General features: G+C 43.2%; 1 protein-coding gene and 1 pseudogene across 1 annotated transcript in view; one reads left to right on the top strand and one right to left on the bottom strand.

The window, feature by feature from the left end:
• The window catches only part of tmeff2b (transmembrane protein with EGF-like and two follistatin-like domains 2b), a 65,631-nt gene that overhangs the window by 40,532 nt on the left and 9,228 nt on the right, over positions 1-15,871 (bottom strand). The gene's annotated exons all lie outside the window — the stretch shown is intronic.
• Positions 1,905-8,871, top strand: LOC135542901 (pejvakin-like; annotated as a pseudogene).

Below are 15,871 nucleotides of genomic sequence, written 5' to 3' on the forward strand. Positions count from 1 at the left end.
CTGAATGGCGCAAACACTGAAACAGAAAATAACTACCCACAAACACAGGTGGGAACAGGCTACCTAAGTATGGTTCTCAATCAGAGACAACGATTGCCAGCTGCCTCTGATTGGGAACCATACCAGGACAAACACATAGAAATACAAAACCTAGACTACAAAACATAGAATGCCCACCCCAACTCCCACCCTGACCAAACTAAAACAGAGACATAAAAAAGGAACTAAGGTCAGGACGTGACAATCAATGTCTGTATTAAAATGAGGAGGGTAGGATATTAAAATGATTACACAAACAGAACCTGATGCGCCAAACAAATCAAAACACCAGCAAACACACCAGCGAGACGTAATGTATTCTGAGAGGTCAAGGCAGCCATTTTGCATCAGAATGCTTGGAAACGCTCACCAGCTTCACAAAAAGTAGTTTCCCAGTTGTTTCTCTGGATTTACTTGAAATTGTGAAGGCATTCACAGACGTTTATTCATTCCATGTCCCCATATGGCCATTTGCACAGTAAACCGTATTTGTGTCCTGCTTGTCTTATCTCTGTAATAGCCTACCTGGGTAGTCATTCTGACCTTTAGAAAGCACCTTCTATTCCTGGTCGGTGTTAATGGACCAGTGTGAATACAGACATAGTTTACACTGTGGAAACCACACCCCTTTCCCACTTTTTAAAAAGTCTCATAAATAAACAGCATTACGTTTCATTTCCCAGCCAAACAGCTAAATTACAAGGAAGGCAAGGTCATAACATAACATATCCTGTATGACCTTTGGGTGGGGAAAGCCTTGGTCTAGAAGTATTAAACTCCCTGTAACATGTAGACTAGTCTATTATTGGTACCAGACACAACCACAAGAAAAGTACATTTGAACATAGACACCACAAAGACCACCACTCTTCTTGCTATTTGTCATGCTAGTTCACAACACAGGAACCAGATGTTTCACATGCTACTCTGGTATTAGTTTCATTAGTCTGTTGTTGATATAGTCCCGAGTGGCACAGTGCTCTAAGACACTGCATCTCAGGTGGCACTACTGACACCCTGGTTCGAATCCAGGCTGTATCACAACTGGCCCTGATTGGGTGTCCCATAGGAAGGCATACAATTGGCTTACATCGTCTGGATTTGGCCGGTGTAGGCAATCATTGTAAATAAGAATTTGTTCTTAACTGTCTCTCCTAGTTTAATAAAAAATTGCTTGTCAGCAATCAAGTTTTCAAGATATCAAACTTTCATCATGTTGAATGTATCATACCTTCTGTATTATGAAAGTAAAATGTCTTGAAAACTTGATCGCTGACATGCAAAACATTTGGGACTATATCAGCAACATTTGGGACTATATCAACAACATTTGGGACCACACCAATAGATAGCTTTTTGGTGGAGTTTTCCTTTAAGGTGTGTAACCCTGATCCATTTAAATTTATCAGATTCCCTAACCAGCTACAATTAAACTATTGATACTTACAGTGATATCACTTTTCAGCACTCAGGGCAGCATTATTGATAGACATCTAGGGCCTCAAAGACAGAGTAGCACAGGAAGTACTGCATAACCCATTGGTGAGCTCACTGGTCACATGACAGGAAGAATGAAGGCAACTACCTGTCCAATCACGTTATGGGACAGCTTGTCCCCCATATCCCCTTACATGGTGTCTCCATTATTCATTAGCCCTGAGCTGCACAGTTGAATGACTGTCCACCTGTGCAGAACTTCCCAATGTGAACTCACCAAAGCCAAGAAAAAGAGAAGAAACGTATTTGATAGTGTAAACTAAAGGATTCACATTTGCCTGGACAGCGGACACTTACAGTAAACCTGTTGCTGCCTTGCATTTCCAGCAGTGACTCCTGCACCTGTCTGCTGTTCCTTGGTTACCGGTATGTTCGCTGCGGCGACTAAGAACTTTGTGAAGCAGGTGGGAGACACAGGTCGGTTGATCCCTGTACCGAGCTTGAGTGAGGCTGACCGCTACCAACCCCTCAGCCTGGTCACCAGGAAGAGGAAGAGACACTTCTGGAAGAAAACCAAGTATGCCTCAACCCCTTCTCCCTGAAAGACATCCTGGTGGGGGAGAAGGAGATCACAGCAGGTAGAGTCCAGTGAGGGGAGGAATGTATGTTTATCAGCAGCTAGTAACGCCTATGTCTTCATTATAGTGCATTATGAATAGCTTATGAGGTATTATAATGGGCTTATAATGCATTATAAATGTCTTTCACTTTGAAAAAGTAAAGCATGTGTTTCTGCAGATGTAAAACGAGTCTCATACAATATCAGATGCCTTTAACAATGCCTTTTATTCCATTCAAACAGGGGTGTCGTCGTACCAGCTCCTGAACTATGAGGACAAGTCTGACGTGGCCCTGAACGGCAGATTAGGGAACCACCTGATGAACGACGTGGGGTTCAACATCAGTGGTTCAGACTCTGTGGCTGTCAAAGCCTCCTTTGGGATCGTCACCAAACATGAGGTAGAGGTCCCAACTCTGCTCAGGGAACTCAACTCCAGGTACACTGCAGGTGGTGGAAAATGGCTTAGAATTTAATCAATTTCATTCTGGTTTTGTTTCTGATAAGATATTACCAAGGGTCATAATGGTGATGACAAACAACTAATATGTCAGGTTAGTTAACATATAACTACAATGATTAAATGTCACTATTTTGACATATAATTACAATGATTAAATGTCATTATTTTGACATGTAGAGAGCTTGGGACTATAATGTTCTATCTGTATTTTAGTCAACATGTAGTTATTGAAACAGCCTTGTTCTGTTCAATGTTCTCTACATATACAGTAGTCTAAATACCTCAGTTCAAAATTGCTGATATCTTTTAAACCAATGAGGGTTCAGAACTTTAAAGCCAATTATCTCAGAATCATCTTTTTCCAGATGGAACAAAGCTGTCGATATTCTAATGAGACCATGTTGGTTGTACATACTGTATATTACACCTGGACAGTAGAAGTCTTTCTGACACAGGTTTGTGTTCTGGTTTCTTTCCACTATAGGAAAGTGGATCTGGATCACTGTCTGATTCGTCAGTCCAAAGAAAGTGGGCGGAGTGTTCTCTGCATTGTCATGGAGAGCATCCGTACGACGCGTCAGTGTTCTCTCACTGTCCACGCTGGAATGAGACGGACGACTATGAGGGTAAATGTACACCTACACACACAGTACGCACACACATACAATACGCACACCTACACACACAGTACGCACACACATACAATACGCACACCTACACACACGGTACACACATGGTACACATAAGGGTACACACACCTACACACACACAGTACACACACACACACAGTACACACACACATACAGTACACACACCTTTACACCGTACACACACACAGCATACACACAGACACAATACACACACCTACACACCACACTCACACACAGTACAATACACACAGAAACACTGACATCTGACACTCTCAGCAGGTAATGGTTGAATGGATGAATGCCCTGTCTCACCTATCTGACTGGTGTTCTACAGTTTCAGATTGATGATGGTCAAAACCCCAAAGGTCGAGACAAGGCCATAGTGATCCCAGCTCACACCACCATCGCATTCAGCATCTTTGAACTGTTTGTTCGATTGGATGGACGACTTGGTGAGACAACCACAACAAACACACTTACACTTGACTCACTCACTCACTCTCACACACACACACACACACACACACACACACACACACACACACACACACACACACACACACACACACAAACATGGTTCCCCTTCTCCTGATCAGATATCTGTGTAAGCCCTGAGTCGTTGGGCGGATTTGAGAAGGAGCTGATCAGAGAGCAGCTGGGTGGTTTCATTGGTCGATTCTCTATGGGACGGCTACGCAGGTTCCTGTCTGGGATTGTGTACGGAAACCCCTTCAGAGCAGGTGGGAACCTTCTTTCATCTCTTAACCTTTTACTGCAGTGGGCTGAATCAGGGTCACAGAGTGATTCTTTGTAGTCTTAAACACATCTACTTTGAAACAAAAGTATACACCTCACACACATGGTTATGGGCTTAAACAAATAGAGTTGAAATGCATCCCAAAATTACACTTTAAATACATCATAGAAGACTGAAATACTGTATAACAAAACTGTTTGACATATACGAAACACAGGATTGTCTGTGTTAAAAAAACAAACATGTTTATTAATTATGAAATTATAAAAAATATGAATGAGGTGACGAGGTCATTTGACTGCAGGAAATGGCTACACCTCCTCCTGTTCTTATCGTAGAGTAAATCTAAAAGACGAGAACAATCTGGTCTGATCTTACCTGTATAATGCTGTATAAAGAAGCTACAGGTCCCAAAGTGGTCTGATCTTACCAGTATAATGCTGTATAAAGAAGGTACAGCTCCCAGTGGTCTGATCTTACCAGTATAATGCTGTATAAAGAAGCTACAGGTCCCAAAGTGGTCTGATCTTACCTGTATAATGCTGTATAAAGAAGCTACAGGTCCCAAAGTGGTCTGATCTTACCTGTATAATGCTGTATAAAGAAGCTACAGGTCCCAAAGTGGTCTGATCTTACCAGTATAATGCTGTATAAAGAAGCTACAGCTCCCAAAGTGGTCTGATCTTACCAGTATAATGCTGTATAAAGAAGCTACAGCTCCCAAAGTGGTCTGATCTTACCAGCATGATGCTGTATAAAGAAGGTACAGCTCCCAGTGGTCTGATCTTACCAGTATAATGCTGTATAAAGAAGCTACAGGTCCCAAAGTGGTCTGATCTTACCAGCATGATGCTGTATAAAGAAGCTACAGGTCCCAAAGTGGTCTGATCTTACCTGTATAATGCTGTATAAAGAAGCTACAGGTCCCAAAGTGGTCTGATCTTACCTGTATAATGCTGTATAAAGAAGCTACAGCTCCCAAAGTGGTCTGATCTTACCAGTATAATGCTGTATAAAGAAGGTACAGGTCCCAAAGTGGTCTGATCTTACCTGTATAATGCTGTATAAAGAAGCTACAGCTCCCAAAGTGGTCTGATCTTACCAGTATAATGCTGTATAAAGAAGGTACAGCTCCCAAAGTGGTCTGATCTTACCAGTATAATGCTGTATAAAGAAGCTACAGCTGCCCAAATGAGACTGCCCAAATGTGCCTAATTGGTTTAATTAATAACTTTTCAAGTTCATAACTGTGCACGCTTCTCAAACAATAGCATGGTATTATTTCACTGTAATAGCAACTGTAAATTGGACAATGCAATTAGATTAACAAGAATTGAAGCTTTATAATATCAGATATCAGATATGTCACAATATCAGATATGCCTGTGTCCAGGAATTTTGTTTTTTTACTGACAACCTCATGCTAAGCGCATTAGCCTACGTTAGCTCAACCGTCCCGTGGGCGACCCACCAATCCTGTAGAGCACATATGTCAGAGTCAAGGCTGTATAAAGGGCCACATCCGGCCCCGAGAAGGTATTTTTAGGCCCCTGGGATGATCTTGATTTATTATTAGAACCATATTTGCCCGCATAACCGCAGCAAGCCGGCAGCCCGCAGATCATTTAACGCACCAATACTACATTTCCCACAATGCAACGGTGACGCACCGAGCAGTAGGCTGCTTCATTTCAATATTTATTGGCACAGCAGTCGTCAGCATCACAGTAAAATTAACTTTCAGATACCCATCAAAAATGGCAAAACGGAAGGTGGACACTGAGAACCGGGGTTTCAAACAAGGTGGGAGTCGGAGTATATGTTCACGGAGGTAGCTGGAAAACCTGTGTGTCTTCTGTGTGGAGAAAGTGTGGCGGTACTGAAAGAGTATAATCTGAGACGACATTATGAAACGAAACACGCGGACAAAAACAAGAATATGGACATGGAACAAAGGCTACAAAAGGCAGAGGAATTAAAACGAGGCCTCAAATCTCGACAGGCTCTGTTCAAAAAAGCCAAATCACAAGGCCAGGCTGCTGTCAAGGCCAGTTTTATTTTGGCAGAAGAGATCGCTAAATCAGCCCGGCCATTTACGGAGGGGGATTTCATCAAAAACTGCATGATTAAAGTTTGTGACGAAGTTTGCCCAGAAAAAAGGCAACTCTTTTTAAATGTGAGTCTGAGCAGAAACACCATTGCCGAGAGAGTAGACCAGTTGTCCATCAATCTAAAAGAGCAGCTTGTGAAAAAGGGAAAAGATTTCATTGCATATTCCTTGGCTGTGGATGAGAGCACCGACATTTCTGACATTGCCCAGTTGTCAATTTTCATCCGCGGAGAGGACTCCAGCCTAAGCGTGACAGAGGAGTTTTTGGCTTTACGTCCTATGCATGGCACAACTACGGGGCATGATTTGTATGAAGAGGTGTCAAGATGTGTAAATGAGATGGAGCTGCCTTGGGAAAAACTTGTGGGTTTGACAACCGACGGAGCACCTGCGATGTGTGGACACAGGAGCGGACTGGTGGCGAAGATACGGGAAAAGATGCAAGAGGAAAACGCGACAGGTGAGCTGACAGCTTATCATTGTATCATACACCAGGAAGCGACAGCGGTAAAGCCTTGAAAATGGAGCATGTAATGAGCATCATCACGCACAGTTAACTTTATCAGAGCCAAAGGTTTGAATCACCGCCAGTTCAAGGCATTTCTGACGGAGTTAGAAACGGAGCATGGTGATTTGCCTTATCACACAGAGGTGCGATGGCTAAGCCAGGGAAAGGTGCTTCAAAGATGTTTCGAGCTTCGTGAGGAGATTTGTCTGTTCTTGGACAGCAAAGGGAAAGACACAACACAACTCAGAGACGAAATGTTTCTGTGTGAAATGGCTTTTCTGTGTGACATTACGAGTCATCTGAATGCAATGAACTTGCAGCTGCAGGGTCGGGATCATGTCATCTCTGATATGTACAGTACAGTGAAGGCATTTAAAACCAAACTGACTCTGTGGGAGACAGATGCGGAAAGAAAATTTGAGCCACTTTCCCAGCTGCCAGACCATGAAAGAGAAGCTCTCTACCAGTGCGTTCCCTTTGAGCGCACAGTTGGCTGATAAAATAGGTATGCTTGCCGCTGACTTTCGACGCCGATTTGCTGACTTTGAAGCACAAAAAAGCAGGTTGGAACTGCTCGGTAACCCATTTGCTGTTGACGTGGAAAGCTCACCACCAAACCTCCAAATGGAGTTGATTGACCTCCAATGCAATGATGCACTGAGGGCAAAATATGCGGCAGTGGGTGCTGCGGAGTTCGCCCGTTTCCTCCCCGACACAATGCCCCAGCTGTCATGCATCCAGGCTGCTCAAACGTTGTCTATGTTTGGCAGCACATACCTGTGTGAACAACTTTTTTCTTTGATGAACCTGAACAAAACATCACACAGAAGTCGACTTACTGCTGAACACCTCCACTCAATTCTGAGGATTTCCTCAGCTCAGAGGTCGAACATTGATGAACTTGTGGAAAAGATGGGACACCACCAAGTATCACCCTCAACCTCAAACAAGTGAACATTACTGTGCAATCACATATTTAGAGTTTTTACTCAGTTCAAGTTTAAAAGTTAAAGTTTAATATTTGTTTTCACTGCATGTTACTTCTCCTTAAACAAAGTGTTGTATTTTTTGATTAATAGATTTTTGCACTTTATTTTATTGTATTTCAATCCAATTATATTTTAAAAATATTTCAGTTGAGTGGATGATAGAAAATTGCTATTATTGTTTTTTTCTTTGAAGTAAATTTAGCCCACTTTTGCTAAAATAGAAAATATAGGCTACTGATGGTGCCTTGAATACCGGTTTCTTTCATTTAATGTTCATGTTATGGGGATTTTTATATAAAGGAAATTTGTCTTTTGTGTCTGTTGAAAATTAAAGATTACTGACAGAGCCATAAGAAAATATTGCTTTATTTATCTGATCATATTGGAATATATTTGTTAGGTTTTCAGTAGGTTCAATTAGGTTCACTAGACTATATGCGTCATTTAAAAAATTTTCAATGAACATTCGAACAGTCCGGCCCTCGGCTTGTAGCTAAATTTTTTATTTGGCCCTCCGTCCATTTGACTTTGACACCCCTGCTGTAGAGGTTTTAAAGAAGGTACAGGTCCCAGAGTGATCTAATCTTACCAGTATAATGCTGTTTAAAGAACAATTGTTAGCTCCATATTGTTGAGAAGAATATACACCCAGGGATCCTAATAAAATACTAATAAAGAGTATAAACATATACAAACACAAACCAGTGAAGGCTGGTGGGAGGAGCTATAGGAGGAGTGGGTCATTGTAATGGAATAAATGGTATGACGTCACACGTGGTTTCCATATGTTTGATACGTTCCATTAATTCCATTCCAGCCATTACAATGAGGCCGTCCTCCTGCAGCTCCTCCCAACAGCCTCCACTGACACAAATGCTAGTAAAAGCACAGGGTAATGTAAAGATAATGAGTGAAAGCAAAATAATCCCTGCACATTTTCCGATGTTCCAGTGACACTCTTATCCCCATCCTTGCTTTCCCCTACTCAAGACGACAGGACGTTTGAGGAGCTCACCCACACCCACTCAGACACCTACATGGACGACATGAAGTGACAGATTACATGAAAGGCAGCCAGCATGACAGACGTCTCCTCCACCTACCTGAGAGGGGACTCCCATCCCGTGTCAACCTCCTCAACCACAACATCCCCAAGGGCCCCTGTGCCCTGTGTGGCCGGGAGCCAGACACCCAGGGAGACGGTATACGGCTGTCTGGAGTGCTCCTCCGGCGGGCACATTAGTCATGTCAATACACGTGGTGCCTTGTTTCGACCTGTGGCACAAGACGCTCAGCTGAAGAGATGGACTCAGGAAAGAGAGGGAGGGAGAATGAGTCCAGGGTCATCCCTGATTAGGCATACAGTACCTAACTAATAGCCCTGTGCCATACTGACAGTCAGAAAACTGGGGCTGGCCAATGTCTGTAGTACTGTATCTTATTTGGAGCTGCCCTCCACTCCCCCTCAATGGATCCTCCCAAGTGACTCCCTCCATTTGTCTACATGAGTCTCCTCTACTCTATTCCATCTCTATTCCAACTATTTCATCTACACTTGACCTTGTTTTGGCCTCATTCTGCAGGTTTCAAAGTGTGTCATCAGGTCTTTTGGGTCATCACCTGATGTTCAGTGTTTGTAGTGGGGTGTTTTGACCTCATCAGGTCAGTGGGACATTGTAATGCTGAAAGCGAGTGAAGAGGCAGAAATCTACATTCATACTGCCATGGTTACATGACATGGATTCTCCTTTGTTGTTATGTTTTTGTGACATTTCGTTTTCTATGGCTGGATTATTTATTTTTAAATACATATTGAGGTTTTCTCTGTAGCATAGACTGTATCGCTGTAGAGTCCTCGCATGTACAGTACATGGATCTTTCTGATTGGACGCCAGAGGGCTCTGTAAACATATCCAACAACTGTGGTTCCTGACAAAACCACAAGGTGTCGATAAAGACCAACTCCTAGTTTTTCTCCAGCTACCACCACTGTATTATTGAACTTGCTTTATCAAGGTGATTTATCAAGGAAGAAATTGGAGATGCCACCAGCAGAGAACCAATGGAGCTCAGTGGGATTATAGTGTAGGTTTCACTGTCTTACTGGTACACATAGAACAGGCCACGCTCCCCTTCTCCCTTCCTCCATTCTGAATTGGTCATGAATAAGTCCATGGTGATAATTGGTCAAGAATGAGTCCATGGTGATAATTGGTCATGAATAAGTCCATGGTGATAATTGGTCATGAATAAGTCCATGGTGATAATTGGTCATGAATGAGTCCATGGTGATAATTGGTCATGAATAAGTCCATGGTGATAATTGGTCATGAATAAGTCCATGGTGATAATTGGTCATGAATAAGTCCATGGTGATAATTGGTCATGAATAAGTCCATGGTGATAATTGGTCATGAATAAGTCCATGGTGATAATTGGTCATGAATAAGTCCATGGTGATAATTGGTCATGAATAAGTCCATGGTGATAATTGGTCATGAATAAGTCCATGGTGATAATTGGTCATGAATAAGTCCATGGTGATAATTGGTCATGAATAAGTCCATGGTGATAATTGGTCATGAATAAGTCCATGGTGATAATTGGTCATGAATGAGTCCATTGTGATAATTGGTCATGAATGAGTCCATGGTGATAATTGGTCATGAATAAGTCCATGGTGATAATTGGTCAAGAATGAGTCCATGGTGATAATTGGTCATGAATGAGTCCATGGTGATAATTGGTCATGAATGAGTCCAGGGTATTATTGGTCATGAATGAGTCCAGGGTATTATTGGTCATGAATGAGTCCAGGGTATTATTGGTCATGAATGAGTCCAGGGTATTATTGGTCATGAATGAGTCCAGGGTATTATTGGTCATGAATGAGTCCAGGGTATTATTAGTCATGAATGAGTCCAGGGTATTATTAGTCATGAATGAGTCCAGGGTATTATTGGTCATGAATAAGTCCAGGGTATTATTAGTCATGAATAAGTCCATGGTATTATTAGTCATGAATGAGTCCAGGGTATTATTAGTCATGAAGGAGTCCAGGGTATTATTAGTCATGAATGAGTCCAGGGTATTATTAGTCATGAATGAGTCCAGGGTATTATTAGTCAAGAATGAGTCCAGGGTATTATTGGTCATGAATGAGTCCAGGGTATTATTAGTCATGAATGAGTCCAGGGTATTATTGGTCATGAATGAGTCCAGGGTATTATTAGTCATGAATGAGTCCAGGGTATTATTAGTCATGAATGAGTCCAGGGTATTATTAGTCATGAATGAGTCCAGGGTATTATTAGTCATGAATGAGTCCAGGGTATTATTGGTCATGAATGAGTCCAGGGTATTATTAGTCATGAATGAGTCCAGGGTATTATTAGTCATGAATGAGTCCAGGGTATTATTAGTCATGAATGAGTCCAGGGTATTATTAGTCATGAATGAGTCCAGGGTGATAATTGGTCATGAATGAGTCCAGGGTATTATTGGTCATGAATGAGTCCAGGGTATTATTAGTCATGAATGAGTCCAGGGTATTATTAGTCATGAATAAGTCCATGGTATTATTAGTCATGAATGAGTCCAGGGTATTATTAGGCATGAATGAATCCAGGGTGATTATTTGTAATTGATTGATTGAGTCCAGGCAAGGTTTATACTTGGTCATGAATTAATCCAGGGTGATAATTGGTCATGAATGAGTCCCGGGTGATAATTGGTAATGAATGAGTCCAGGGTGATAATTGGTCATGAATGAGTCCAGGGCGATAACTGATGAATGAGTCCAGGGTGAAAGTTGGTCATGAATGAGTCCAGGGTGATAATTGGTCATGGATGAGTCCAGGGCGATAACTGATGAATGAGTCCAGGGCGATAACTGATGAATGAGTCCAGGGTGAAAGTTGGTCATGAATGAGTTCAGGGTGATAATTGGTCATGGATGAGTCCAGGGTGATAATTGGTCATGAATGAGTCCAGGGCGACAACTGATGAATGAGTCCAGGGTGATAATTGGTCATGGATGAGTCCAGGGTGATAATTGGTCATGGATGAGTCCAGGGTGATAATTGGTCATGGATGAGGGAGATAAACAGGACTATCTGTAGGATCACATCTGATTACCTGCCACTGTGAAAAACTATAATCCTGAATGATTCAGTCATCATGTGTTAAATGAGTGATAGAATGAATCCCACTGGGAAAGACATGACAGCATGGGGATGAGGAGAAGGATAGAGATCTGGAGAAACGGACAGATGGGACGTGACAGGGACCTGGGCTGTGATGATGTACTGTGAAGTCATGTGAGTTCTATAATTATATCTCCCTCCACTTTAAACTAATCTAATACTTCTGAGAGGGACGGACGGGGCAGAGTCACATGGATCTGCTTAGACAGGACACATTCTTGCAGGCAACACACACACACAAACACACACACACACATACATGCTGAGTATAGCACGAAAGAAAGAGATTGTGTGTGTAGACTAGAGAGACAACATAGAACGAATAGGGAGAGGGAGAAGGAGAGGGATATGAAGAGGGAGATGGAGAGGGAGAGTAAGAAGGAGAAGGAGAGGGAGAAAGAGAAGGAGAGGGTGAGTGTGAAGGAGAGGGAGAAGGAGATGGAGAGGGAGAAGGAGAGGGAGAGGGAGGAGAGGGAGGAGAGGGAGAAGGAGAAGGAGAGGGAGAGGGAGAAGGAGAGGGAGAAAGAGAAGGAGAGGGAGAGTGTGAAGGAAAGGGAGAAGGAGAGGGAGAGGGAGAAGGAGAGGGAGAAAGAGAAGGAGAGGGAGAGTGTGAAGGAAAGGGAGAAGGAGAGGGAGAGGGAGAAGGAGAGGGAGAGGGAGAAGGAGAGGGAGAAAGAGAAGGAGAGGGAGAGTGTGAAGGAGAGGGAGATGGAGATGGAGAGGGAGATGGAGAGGGAGATGGAGAGGGAGAGGGAGAGTGTGAAGGAGAGGGAGAGGGAGATGGAGAGGGAGAGTGTGAAGGAGAGGGAGAAGGACAGGGTGAGAGTGAAGGAGAGGATGGGTGTGAAGGAAAGGGAGAAGGAGAGGGAGAGGGAGAAGGAGAGGGAGAAAGAGAAGGAGAGGGAGAGTGTGAAGGAGAGGGAGAAGGAGATGGAGAGGGAGAAGGAGAGGGAGCAGGAGAAGGAGAGGGAGAGGGAGAGGGAGAAGGAGAAGGAGAAGGAGAAGGAGAAGGAGAAGGAGAAGGAGAAGGAGAAGGAGAAGGAGAAGGAGAAGGAGAGGGAGAAGAGGGAGAGTGAGAGGGAGAGGGAGGAGAGGGAGAGGGAGAGGGAGGAGAGGGAGAAGGAGAAGGAGAAGGAGAAGGAGAAGGAGAAGGAGAGGGAGAGGGAGAGGGAGAAGAGGGAGAGTGAGAGGGAGGAGAGGGAGAAGGAGAAGGAGAAGGAGAGGGAGAGGGAGAAGGAGAGGGAGAGGGAGAAGGAGAGGGAGAAAGAGAAGGAGAGGGAGAGGGAGAGGGAGGAGAGGGAGAAGGAGAAGGAGAAGGAGAGACTAGAGGGAGAGGGAGGAGAGGGAGAGGGAGAGGGAGAAGGAGAAGGAGAAGGAGAAGGAGAAGGAGAGGGAGAGGGAGAAGAGGGAGAGTGAGAGGGAGAGGGAGGAGAGGGAGAGGGAGAAGGAGAAGGAGAAGGAGAGGGAGAGGGAGAAGGAGAGGGAGAAAGAGAAGGAGAGGGAGAGGGAGAGGGAGGAGAGGGAGAAGGAGAAGGAGAAGGAGAGGGAGAGGGAGGAGAGGGAAAGGGAGAGGGAGAAGGAGAAGGAGAAGGAGAAGGAGAAGGAGAAGGAGAGGGAGAGGGAGAGGGAGAGGGAGAGGGAGGAGAGGGAGAAGGAGTGAAGGAGACCACACTAAAGGACAGAGACCAAAGACTAAAGGAGAAGGAGAAGGAGAAGGAGAAGGAGAAGGAGAAGGAGAGGGAGAGGGAGAGGGAGAGTGGGGATCCAACATCAGTGTTAATGGAAGCTGACGGCTCTCTGACGTGTGATGAATCTGGAACACACATCAGTGTTAATGGAAGCTAACAGGGGAGTGACAGAGACCACACTAACAAGGGAATGACAGATAGCGAGAAAGAGGGAGAGAGAGCGTACGCCTTCACTATGGTGAATCACTTAAACAATACAGAAATACACTACGGAAAAAGAAGGAACAGCACGTCAGAAATCAGCTCAATGTAATTGAAGAATCCATTGACTCTAACCACTTCTGGGAAAATTGGAAAACACTAAACAAACAACAACACAAAGAATTATCTATCCAAAATGGAGATGTATGGGTAAACCACTTCTCCAATATTTTTGGCTCTTTAACAAATAACAAACAGCAAAAACATATACATGATCAAATACAAATCTTAGAATCAACTACTAAAGACTACCAGAACAGACTGGATTATCCAATTACCTCGAATGAACTACAGGACAAAATATAAACATTCCAACCCAAAAAGGCCTGTGGTGTTGATGGTATCCTCAATGAAATTATCAAATATACAAACAAGAAATTCCAATTTGTTATGCTTAAACTCTTTAACATCATCCTTAGCTCTGGCATCTTCGCCAATATTTGAAACCAAGGACTGATCACCCCAATCCACAAAAGTGGAGACAAATTTGACCCCAATAACTACAGTGGGATATGCGTCAACAGTAACCTTGGGAAAATCCTCTGCATTATCATTAACAGCAGACTCGTACATTTCCTCTGTGGAAACAATATTCTGAGCAAATGTCAAATTGGCTTTTTACCAAATTATTGTACGTCAGATCACGTATTCACCCTAATTGACAACCAAACAAACCAAAACAAAGGCAAAGTCTTCTCATGCTTTGTTGATTTTTAAAAATGCCTTTGACTCAATTTGGCATGATGGTCTGCTATACAAATTGATGGAAAGTGGTGTTGGGGGTAAAACATACGACATTATAAAATCCATGTACACAAACAACACGTGTGCAGGTAAATTGAGCAAAAAACACACACATTTCTTCCCACAAGGCCATGGGGTGAAACAGGGATGCAGCTTAAGCCCCACCCTCTTCCACATATATATCAAAGAATTGGCGAGGGCACTAGAACAGTGTGCAGAACCTGACCTCACCCTACTAGAATCTGAAGTCAAATGTCTACCAAATTAATGGTGTTCCAAAAAAGGTCCAGTTACCAGGACCACAAATATAAATTCCATCTAGACTCTGTTGCCCGAGAGCACACAAAAAAACATGCATACCTTGGCCTAAATATCAGCACCACAAGTAACTTCCACAAAGCTGTGAACGATCTGAGAGACAAGGCAAGAAGGGCCTTCTATGCCATCAAAAGGAACATAACATTTGACATACCAATTAGGATCTGGAGAAAAATACCCATTGCCCTTTATGGTTGTGAGGTCTGGGGTCCGCTAACCAACCAAAAATTCACAAAATGGGACAAACACCAAATTGAGACTGCATGCAGAATTCTGCTAAAAAATATCCTCAGTGTAAAACGTAAAACACCATATAATGAATGCAGAGCAGAATTAGCCCGATACCCGCTAATGATCAAAATCCAGAAAAGAGCCATTCAACCACCTAAAAGGAAACGATTTCCAAACCTTACATAACAAAGCCATCACCTACAGAGAGATGAACCTGGAGAAGAGTCCCCTAAGCAAACTGGTCCTGGGGCTCTGCGGGGTCTGTTTTTGTTTGTGGACAGAGCCCCAGGACCCATTTGAGCCCCAGTACAGCAACACATTTAGACCCAACCAAATCATGAGAAAACAAAAATATAATTACTTGACACATTGGAAAGAATTAACAAAAAAACAGAGCAAACTAGAATGCTATTTGGCCCTAAACAGAGCGTACACAGTGGCAGAATACCTGACCACTGTGACTGACCCAAACTTAAGGAAAGCTTTGACTATGTACAGACTCAGTGAGCATAACCTTGCTATTGAGAAAGGCCGCCGTAGGCAGACCTGGCCCTCAAGAGAAGACAGGCTATGTGCACACTGGCCACAAAATGAGCTGGAAAAGGAGCTGCACTTCCTAACCTCCTGCCCAATGGATGACCATATTAGAGACACATATTTCCCTCAGATTACACAGATCCACAAGAATTAAAACATAAACCTGATTTTGATGAACTCCCATATCTACTGGGTGAAATACCACAGTGTGACATCACAACAGCAAGATGTGTACCCTGTTGACACGAGAAAAGGGCAACCAGTGAAAAACATACACCGTTGTAAATACAACCTATATTTATGCTTATTTATTTT

This window comes from Oncorhynchus masou, chromosome 7 (assembly GCF_036934945.1).
Source record: "Oncorhynchus masou masou isolate Uvic2021 chromosome 7, UVic_Omas_1.1, whole genome shotgun sequence".
Classification (NCBI taxonomy): Eukaryota; Metazoa; Chordata; class Actinopteri; order Salmoniformes; family Salmonidae; genus Oncorhynchus; species Oncorhynchus masou.